This window comes from Pinus tabuliformis, chromosome 1_2, assembly GCF_031772625.1.
Source record: "Pinus tabuliformis cultivar Carrire ecotype Pingquan chromosome 1_2, CPIR1, whole genome shotgun sequence".
NCBI lineage: Eukaryota > Viridiplantae > Streptophyta > Pinopsida > Pinales > Pinaceae > Pinus > Pinus tabuliformis.
In genome coordinates this window covers 1,302,547,644-1,302,557,736 of record NC_142298.1, presented here as the reverse complement: position 1 = coordinate 1,302,557,736, position 10,093 = coordinate 1,302,547,644, and the positions used below count along the sequence as shown (strand labels likewise).

General features: G+C 39.4%; 1 pseudogene; it reads right to left on the bottom strand.

Moving 5' to 3' along the window:
- Positions 1–279: 279 nt before the first annotated feature.
- Positions 280–3,046, bottom strand: LOC149210998 (leucine-rich repeat extensin-like protein 4 pseudogene; annotated as a pseudogene).
- Positions 3,047–10,093: the final 7,047 nt, after the last annotated feature.

Here is a 10,093-nt window from a genome sequence, read left to right as displayed (position 1 = left end):
TCAATATGCTGACGGAGGAGGAGACTTCACTGAAAAACCAGAAGTTGGTGGGAGTGCCATCTTTCCAAACATAAGTGATGTAAGAGCTGATGGATGTAGTGGCGGTGGCATTTCTGCATTGCAAGAAGGCAGAGGCAGCAAAGCAGGTGGAAGAGATGGTGGAACAGAGTAGCGAACAGGAGGCGGAAGAGATGGGAAAGGTGGTGGTGATGGTGCATAATACTAAATTGGTGGAAATGTGGATAGGGAAGTTGGTGGGGGTAGGTCACAGTACTTATCTTATGGAGGAGTGGAAGAATGACCTGGGGGTGGATATTCCACACAAGGTGGAGGAGGTGGTGGTGGAGGTTCAATGCATGGAGGTGGAGGGGAGTGAGGCGGTGGGGGGGGTTCAATGCATGGAGGGGGAGGAGGAGAAGAATGGGGTGGTGGTGGTGATGGTGATGGTGGAGGTGGAGGAGAAGAATGGGGTGGTGGTGGTGATGGTGGAGGTGGAGGAGAAGAATGGGGTGGTGGTGGTGGAGGTGGAGGTGGGAATGGGGTGGAGTTGGAGGTGGGAATGGGGGTGGGGGTGCAGAATGGGGTGGTGGTGGAGATGGAGATGGGAATGGGGGTGAGGGAGCAGAATGGGGTGGTGGTGGTGGAGGTGGAGATCGTACTGGAGGTAAAGCAGATGGTTCTGGTGGGGGATATGGTGGAGGTGGAGATCGTACTGGAGGTAAAGCAGATGATTCTGGTGGAGGTGGAGATCGTACTGGAGGTAAAGCAGATGATTCTGGTGGAGGTGGTGACTGCTTTGGCGGTGGGGGTGATGGTGGAGGGGGTGTGGATGGGTGAACACAGTAAACAGGTGGTGGTGGGGGTGTGGGTGGGCGAACACAGTAAACAGGTGGTGGCGGGGGTGTGGGTGGCCGAACACAGTAAACAGGCACTGGTGGAGGAGGGAAAGGAGAGGGGGTTGGTGGTGATGGGGGCAGCAGAGGAGGAGAGGGTGGTGGTGGTGAGGGAGAGGGGGGTGGTGGAGATGGGGGCAGCAGAGGAGGAGAGGGCGGTGGTGGTGAGGGAGAGGGCGGCGGAGGAGAGGATGAAGGGGGTGGCAGGGGAGAGGGTGGGGCTGGAGAGGGTGAAGGGGGAGGAGATGGAGGTGGTGGTGAAGGAGGTGGGGTTGATGGCGAGGGTGGAGGAGGAGATGGTGGTGGTGGCGAAGGAGGTGGGGTTGAGGGCAATGGTGGAGGAGGTGATGGTGGTGGTGGGGAAGGTGGTGGAAGGGATGGCAAAATCCTCACAGGCTTACAGGAGGATGCAGAGCAATTTACACCAGGCAGAGACAGGAAAACAGAGCATTGCTGGAGTAGTCTCTGAGCAGGCCGGCCTGGGATACAATTTCTCCTGTCATCAAAGGTAGCTCCTCTGCTAGGAATAGCCAAGCAATTGGGTGCCTCCCCGGTAAAGAAGTTGTAGGAGTATGTAAAATTATCCAAGTTGGGCAGTCCACAGATGCTCTGAGGGATCTTTCCAGTTAACATATTGTGGGCAACATCCAATTGTTCCAAGCTGACCATCTGCCCAATGCTGTCTGGCAGAGACCCAACTAGCTTATTAAAGCTCACATCAAAAACAGTCAGGTTTCTCATCACCCCAATCTCGGGTGGGAGGCAAGCTGACAGATTGTTGTTAATGAGTATAATCTCATTGAGGGTGGCATTCATTTTCCCCAGACTAGGCGGAACACATCCTCTGAGATTATTATTGGCAAAAACAATAACAGACACAGGAGAATTTCCAAGATTAGGAGGGATTTCAAGACGGAACCTGTTATTGTTGACGAAGATAGCATCTAGATCTTTGTCAAACAGCTTTGTAGGAAGTGGCCCCTCGAACTCATTGAACCTTATGTCCAAGTACTTCAATGAAGGCAGAGAGAGAACCACATTCGGAAATGGCCCGGCAAAACAGTTATTGCTGATATCAAGCTCATACAGCAGGGTCAGATTCTTGAAGCTACGAGGCACAATCCCACAGAACCTGTTTGTATTGATATGGAACAATGCCAGATCTGTGAGCAAGCCAAGCTCCGTAGGCAGATACCCTGCAATGTCTGCATGGTTCAGATCAATGCCCGCTACTACCTGAATAGAGTTGTTGTATGGTGGAGCAGAACAAAACACACTAGTGTAGTTACAAACATCAGGACCTAACCAGTTCCCAGTTATGTTCAATGGGTCTGAGATTATAGCCTTTTTCCAGGCCTGGAGAGCAATGTAGGCATCTTTAAGCTTCGGATTTGGGAACTTGAAGCTTGGATCGACCACTACTCTTTCTCCTCTGTCCCCATTCTGATCCTTGTAATACAGAAGCTGCCTGTGGGTAATGTAGTTGCCTTCAACATCGGACAACCTGCCACTAAAATCCGATTGAGCTGCTGTAAGCCCAAGAATGAAGCCCAAAACAAGCAGAACAGCAAGAACCGCTTCCTGCATTGCAGGAAATTTGAGCCTTCCTCTCATGTCAACCCACAATATTTCATTTGGGTTGCATAAATACAAATCCCTGAGCCTCTCAGGGTTCCCTTTAAAGAGCTAATGAAGTCAATAATGGATACCCGCTTGACAGTTATTAACGTGGAGTCCCAAGGGCCAGTTGTTCGCCTTGGTATCAGTGAATATGTGAATCCGAATGCTGGCACGCCGTTGGCGTAAATTCACTGTTGATGCTATTGCTTATACCCATACTAAATACTAACTGATTAAATGAACCGTGAATTCCCACCACGCGCATTTCAAAATCCAAAATCCCGCTCGCTTGAATTTTTCCTACACATTGCGTGCCATCGTGCCCAGCCCATTCAAAGCCAGCTAAAACCAATCTTAAACACCACTTTATCCTCTCGAAACCACGAAATCGCAGAAATGTGGAGTAGCAAGTGCCGGTCCCCATGTCAACGCCCAGCGAATCAAAAGCCCAACACACCACCAAAATTCCTCGAGGAGAGGAACGAGATCTCGTTAATCCCGAAAAAAAATCATCAAAGCAGGGAAGCTGAGAATACATCTGACCAATGATCAAATTTGAACTGCTTCGTAATCTATTTACCCAACTTTTCTTTTTGAATTAACTAGATCTCGCTAATCCCGAAAAACAAAACCAACGAAACAGGGAAGCTGACATACATCTGACGAGTGATCAAATTTGACCTGCTACCTAATATAAATATATAAATTTGACCTGCTACCTAATATAAATATATAAATTTGACCTGTTAAATTTTTTATTTTATAAATTGTGAAAATAAAATATTTAAATAGATATTTAATTATACATTTATGATAAATAAATATTTTTTATTTTTTATTAGTTAAAAAATTGATTATCATTAAATAAAAAATTGAAATTTTAATAAAAGTAAGTACTGATAAGTAAATACAAATCTCAATAAAAATAATAAGAATAAATATAGTATACAAATGTCATGAGTTCTATAGTGAAACGGGTCGTTGGGCGATTCCTAAAACACCATGGATGGAAAGATTCTGCCATTTTTATGAGAATACCAATATGGAAGATAAAAATCACTTCCTCTTAAAGTGCCCCGCCTACAACCACATTAGATCTCAGTGTCAAAATCTTTGTTGCAACACTAACCTTCCTAGCCTTTTAGGTTGTCAAAATTACAGTGAACTCGGGAGGCTTCTTTCCAAGCTTTTTGAGCATAGAAATAAAATCATAAATCAAACTAAATAATTCGTTTTTTAAGTCCGATAAACCAAAGTTTGGTCTCAGTGGACATTAACTGTCATCATCATCATCATTAATTTAAATATTATATATTAATTTTTAGTATTAATTATGGTGCAGGTTATTTCAAATAAAATATAGTAAATACACATCTCAATAAAAATAATAATAAATGTATTTCATAATTAAGAATTAATAAATAAACCTTATAAAAATATTTAATTTTTAGTATCAATTATGGTGTAGTTTATTTCAAAATAGGGTTTCAGAATTTCCGATCTTAAAAAAATATAAATGTATGGGTAGTTTTGGTTTAATAATTTTAATATTTTTAGTAGTTTACATAATATAACGGATGAAATTAAGGGCTTTTAAACTATTTTTTTCTAGTGTATAATGTTTTGATGTTTATAGTTTAACTAATCTATGAAAAATGGCTTTTTTCCAAGGACTTTTTCTAGTAAATTTTGCCCAAAATCTAGTAGAGATTTTTAAGAATCACAAGTTGTTTAATCTATAAAGTTAGAGTGTGTTGAGGGTTTTTTAGGTTGTTGAATCCGTTTACACATTCAAAATGCATTTTAAACAACAAGAAATCACAAACTTGCTCCAAGTCAAAAAATCAATTTCATTAAGCACTTTGCCCAAAACATGCTATGTTTTATAGGTTGATGGTTGGTCTTTTCATAATTCAACTTGCTTTAAGTGTCTCTAGTTCCATCTACTTGCAAAATTATAATTTTGAGGGTTCTAGTTTGTTGGGCCTAATCTAACTTAGTCGATGTGGAGTTGTATTTATTAATTGTGGGGGTTGTTCCTTGGATTTTATGTATGTGAATCTCATCCCTCAAGACTTGGTTCCATTCTTGTTTAGGTTTTTTCTAGTGTTGTTTCTTTGAATTTTGTGTTGGTTTCCCACAAGAATCTCGAGTTCAAGGCCATGGATCTATCAAATTGTTAGATTATAGTGTTCCAATGTGGATTTGCCCTTTGTCTTGCAATCATGGACCATCAGTATTTGTAAGAACTTCAAAGGATTCTTCGATTTTAAGAAGAAATGATACAAAGCAATAGAACATATATCTTCTCTATTACCTCTTATATATAAATGGTAGGTCTATGGCATGTCCATTTCATCAATAGAAATCCTTGTGGAAAAAAATAATGCTTCTATTTTTAATCACCAATAGGCATACAAAATAATGGCTCTATTTCATATGTGATTGGCTACTCAATTACTTGTAATAGTAGACACGCCTTTGTTCAATAGAAGTTCTACACAATTGCTCTCGCACTGTAAGTTCTCTCCATACATTAAATAGAAGATATGTGGCAACATTGTAGCTATACTCTAGTGATAAAATAAGTGAATAATGGGTGGTGTATGGTATTGGAACTAGTTGGAATGTTGTGTACACATATAAAGCCACCACAAAATAATAAATGCTCAGTAAGAAGAAATCACAAGATTGGTTGTAGAGTGTAGTTAAACATTGAACAGAAAATACACTCAACCAAATCCAACACTCAAGAAATCATTTAAACCAACGAACAAAAGTAGGATTATGATCTAGATTTTTTGTAGCTGTCATGATTTGCATAGAATGCAAGGACATGTTAAAACCAAAGCCACATCAAGTATGCACAACCATTAACACCATGAGACAACAAAGACTTTTTTTAATGCTATAAACCCAACTAGGAAAAATGAGCAAGTTCTATGGGATTTTCATTGAGTGGAAAATTTATTCCAAAGATTAAGCTATATACAAAGTTAGCATATTGTATATAGCTCACTCTTCATTAATCCTCTTTCTCTGAAAACACGTACTTGCTGACAGCACCCATTTCCACCAATTGTAGGCACCAACCTCCTAAGCTTTTCAAGCACCAAGCTAAAGGACACTATGATCCTCTGCTCTAGAAGCACCTACTTGCTCAGTCATTTTGATCCCTCTTTCATTGATTTTCAAACTCAAATCAGTGACTCCTCTTACATAGAATCATGCATACAACAAAATTCAATTTTTATGATAAGAATTTACTCACGCACACAACAACAACACTTTTTTAAACATCTATCCCTTACACAAATTACTCATCTTCTTCTAGCTTTATTGTTCCTGTCAATTAATTTTTTTGCTCGCTAAGTAATATACTCTCAAAAATATTGTGTATATGGTCCAAAACACAGTTATGTAGCCTTGCTTCACATCGTTATACACATGGCTCGCACTTATAAATTTTTTGTGTGATACGCAAGATTCAACTTTCAATTACCTTGCCCATGTATTTATACATTGTGGTTTAATCAAGGTCGACAAGGTCTTTGGCTTTTCTACCCTTTGTAATTTAATTACCAAGGACCAGTAATGCCCCTGGTAATTTAATATTATATTTTTACCTCAAATTAGGTGACCGACTCTTCGAGAGCCTTACAACTTGGCCCATAGGAACACACCCCCATGACTAGGCTCTTAACCTTTTTAACCTTTTATCGTTGTTATGTAAGAGCTAGGAGTTGTGGTGGCTAGCCCCTGAAACCATGTACTATAATCACGTGCCAATCCACAATTCAGTATTCAGCCCTAACCAACAACGTGTGCATGCTTTGACCCCTGGATGCCCAAATAGGCTAGATATGGGATCCACCTTTGCCTTGCTAATTATGCTAGGTTTTGGATCCAAATATCTAGGATTTGGTCCATTCTCAACTCTCAAACCACTTGCATCCATCAACTCATGGATCCCACGTCATGGCCATGTGGCCTCTCTATTACATGTCATGCCACATCACTGCTACATCATTGCCACTTGTCACTCGAAAAAGGGCCACCTGACCACCCAAAAATGCCAAATCCACATGCCACATGTCATGAATATAGAATGCCACATCATAATTTGTGTCACTTCGCTACCACATCATCTCTACCATGTCAACGCATTGTCACATCATCTCTACCATGTAAACACATTGTCACATTATCTCTTCCATTTCAACACATTGTCACATTATCAACTTGCCAAATGTCTCTACCATCTAGTGCCACATATGTTGCCATGTCATATTGGGGTCCATATGTTATTTGGCGCTTGGAAATGCTTATCATATTACAACCCTCCCTTCAATGGTTTTGGACTTCAGGGCAAGAGGGGCCCGCAATAGATATGGGCCATCGATATTTGAAGATCATATTAATGTTACCACTAATTGTGACCCCCCCTCCCTTCAGCCACTAAACATTGACATGATGGGGGGTGGGTGGGTGGGGGGGGGTGTCGTCCACACTCACTCTCCACTATTGGATTATGTGCTCCACAAATGAATAACACTCTCCTCTGTTGGATTATGCACTTTGTGGTTTGACAATTGCGTTTTTTTCATCTTATGGAACCATGCCCGACCTGCAACACTTCAACTCAAGTTTTCCTTCATTCTTAAGGAGTTAGACTAAGTGTCATATACCACTGGAAAGCTCTCTGGGAGGGTTATCTAACAATGAAATTTTCATGCTCTTTTGAACAAGGTACCAGTAGAAAAAAAATGCCTTCAAAAATAGGTTACTAGGCTACATATCCAACGTTCAACAAACAAACTAGACTGTCAATACTCAGTAACCAACCAACACATCAATGTCGTCATTATTGTTAATAAATTCAACAATAATAAACTCAATAGACTCCTGTTAAGCTTGACATCAATGACAACAACTGCTAACACACTCAACAATGCTTAGAAATTTTACAAAAAGATTTTAACGAGATTCAATTTGGATCAACTTCTATAGTCCATGGCAATGAATAATATTGTATCTCCTAAATTACATCTATAATGAGTAATCTTATTCAGGCTAAACATCAATTTTCCATCCTTGAAGAAAAGTACAATATGATAAGGAACCTAGTGGTAAATTTACGGAAAGATGCTTAATCTAGGGCATCCAACCAACAACTATCTATACATTTAGGTCAAGTACAACTAATGGAATATGATATTGCGCACCAACTCATTGAGGATGTGAAGAATAGATATTAGGAATCAATGTTAATCAACATAGTCATAATCGTATGGCACAAATTATGATGTGGCACTCTATATTCATGACATGTGGCATGTGGATTTGGCATTTTTGGGTGGCCAAGTGGCCCTTTTTCGAGTGACAAGTGGCAACAATTGTCTTCCCTTGTGCCTGATCCTAAGCTCAAGATTCATGAGATGTATGTTTTGTAGCCTTGAATTCTTGGAGCAACATTTTTTATTTCCTGGGTAGAATTATTATTTTTTAAACTAAAATTGGGTAATTTACATTATCATAAAGGTTATAGAAATGCTAATCAACACTAATAAAACATATTGAATGTCCTTTAGGTCTAGGACAAAATACAAAATTTACGTATGTTTGCTAATAAATATTCCTAATAAAAACTACTACTATAGATTCTATAATACATGTCTAAAATATTGATACATTTACTCAATGAAATATATGGTGACTTGTGGCATCAAATAACAATCGTTGTTGCTAGAAACATGAAGAAGAAAGTGAATGAGTGTGTTGGATAAATACACATAGAATTAAAAAAATAGGTATGATCACTTTGGATAATAGAGAAGTCAATAATTGATGATGTAGAAAAATGCATGAATATAATCACAATTCTCGTAGTTACATTCATAATTTTAAGTTTTGATATGTTGACAAGGTCTATTTTGTGTAGGCTTGTATCTAAACTTAATCAAGAACATACATGTTTGAAAGTTTTGCCTATCTTGATAGAGTTTCTTTAATTCTAAACATAGTCATTAACATACATATGTGTGAAAAAAAGCAAAACCACTCGATATTCCAGAGTGTGGGAATCAAACACATTAAGTATGGATGATCAATGATGTAGCAATTATAGGATTGAGAGTGCTCATATACCACTATTGCAAGTGGGGATTCAACAAGAAAATGTTTCCAAGCCTTCATTAAATCACACTTAAAATGGTAGATACTGCAATATGGTCATGGGATACTGTGGGCATGAGTTATGTGATGGATTTATTGGTGTTGAAGGGTATATCAAGCTAATGAAATGAAAACCTACATGATTTTAGTCTTTGAAGCCAAAGGAAAGTAGTCTTTAGAGTTGAATCTTGAATATCAATCACAATTCACAATCAACCTCATTGATATTAAAGGTATAATGGCCATTGAATATTCATGACTTAGGGTTTGTGATATTTTTGGGTTGTTGAAACCGTGACTTTTCTTTTAAAAGTTTATGGTATTTTTTTTGTCCTTCATAAATGATGAACGAATTGAAAAAATTGCACTTTTTATGGAAAGTGATTTTTTAGTTACCCTTCTAGGAAGGGTTTAATGATCCAGGTGGCTATTGGTGGCCACCCACCAATTCCACTTGGACCCCCACCATTCTTTCTTTTAGTTTTTCAGTTTCCTTATTTGTAGCACAATTTACTATTTTTGGCAATTTTTCGGGTCTTAAACTTTCGGAGCCGTTTTGAGGCCCTAAAAGACATTTTTTGGGAAAATTAGGAGCAACATGGGTCCATGGACCGATGTTTCTCATCCCAAAGTTGTAGTCCTCGGATAGATATTTCTAACGAGGTATTGTGCGTGTTAAATAGAGATCGTACGCAAAAGTTACGACCCCGGGAAGTTGATGTACCAATTTACCCAAAACGGGGCCCATAGTTTGGCGTTTCATCTCCGAGGGTTAGGGTTTTGGATGTTTAGGGTTTTCCATTATTTCTCAACAATAAATAGGCCTTCGAGCCTCATTGTAAGACAATTCAGAGACATGTAGTTGCCACATCTCTCCTCATAGATAAGCTATCATCGCCCGAGCTAGTTTATTTCAATTTCTATTTGTAATCGTATTTCAGTATTTTACATTAATGAAATGAAGTATTATTTTTGTTGTATATCTGTATTTATGGTTATCTTTGTAATTTGTTGTGTTCCTGTTTAAATCTGGACTAGTGGTATCAGAGCGGTCTGCTCTTTCTCAATTTTTCTTTGCATGTCCCAAACGAGGTCGAGATATAAGGAGTTAGGGCTTGAACCAATTGAACCTTTGCAAGACCAGCCTCGCAAATCCCGACGGCCTCCCATGGCAGATGAAAAGAAAGACGAGGGGACAGGAGATCCTACCAAAATCTTGCTCGAAGAGGCCCTCGAGTGACAAAGGAACGCGCTGATGGACAACTTTGCCCAGATCCTTTAGCGGCTACCCAAGGGCGACACATCTACTTCCAACAGCTACTCTGGAAGCGCCACACCCTTTAAGGTACAAGTTAACTTTGACATTCCCATATTTGAGGATCAGATAGATGTAGACGATGTAGATA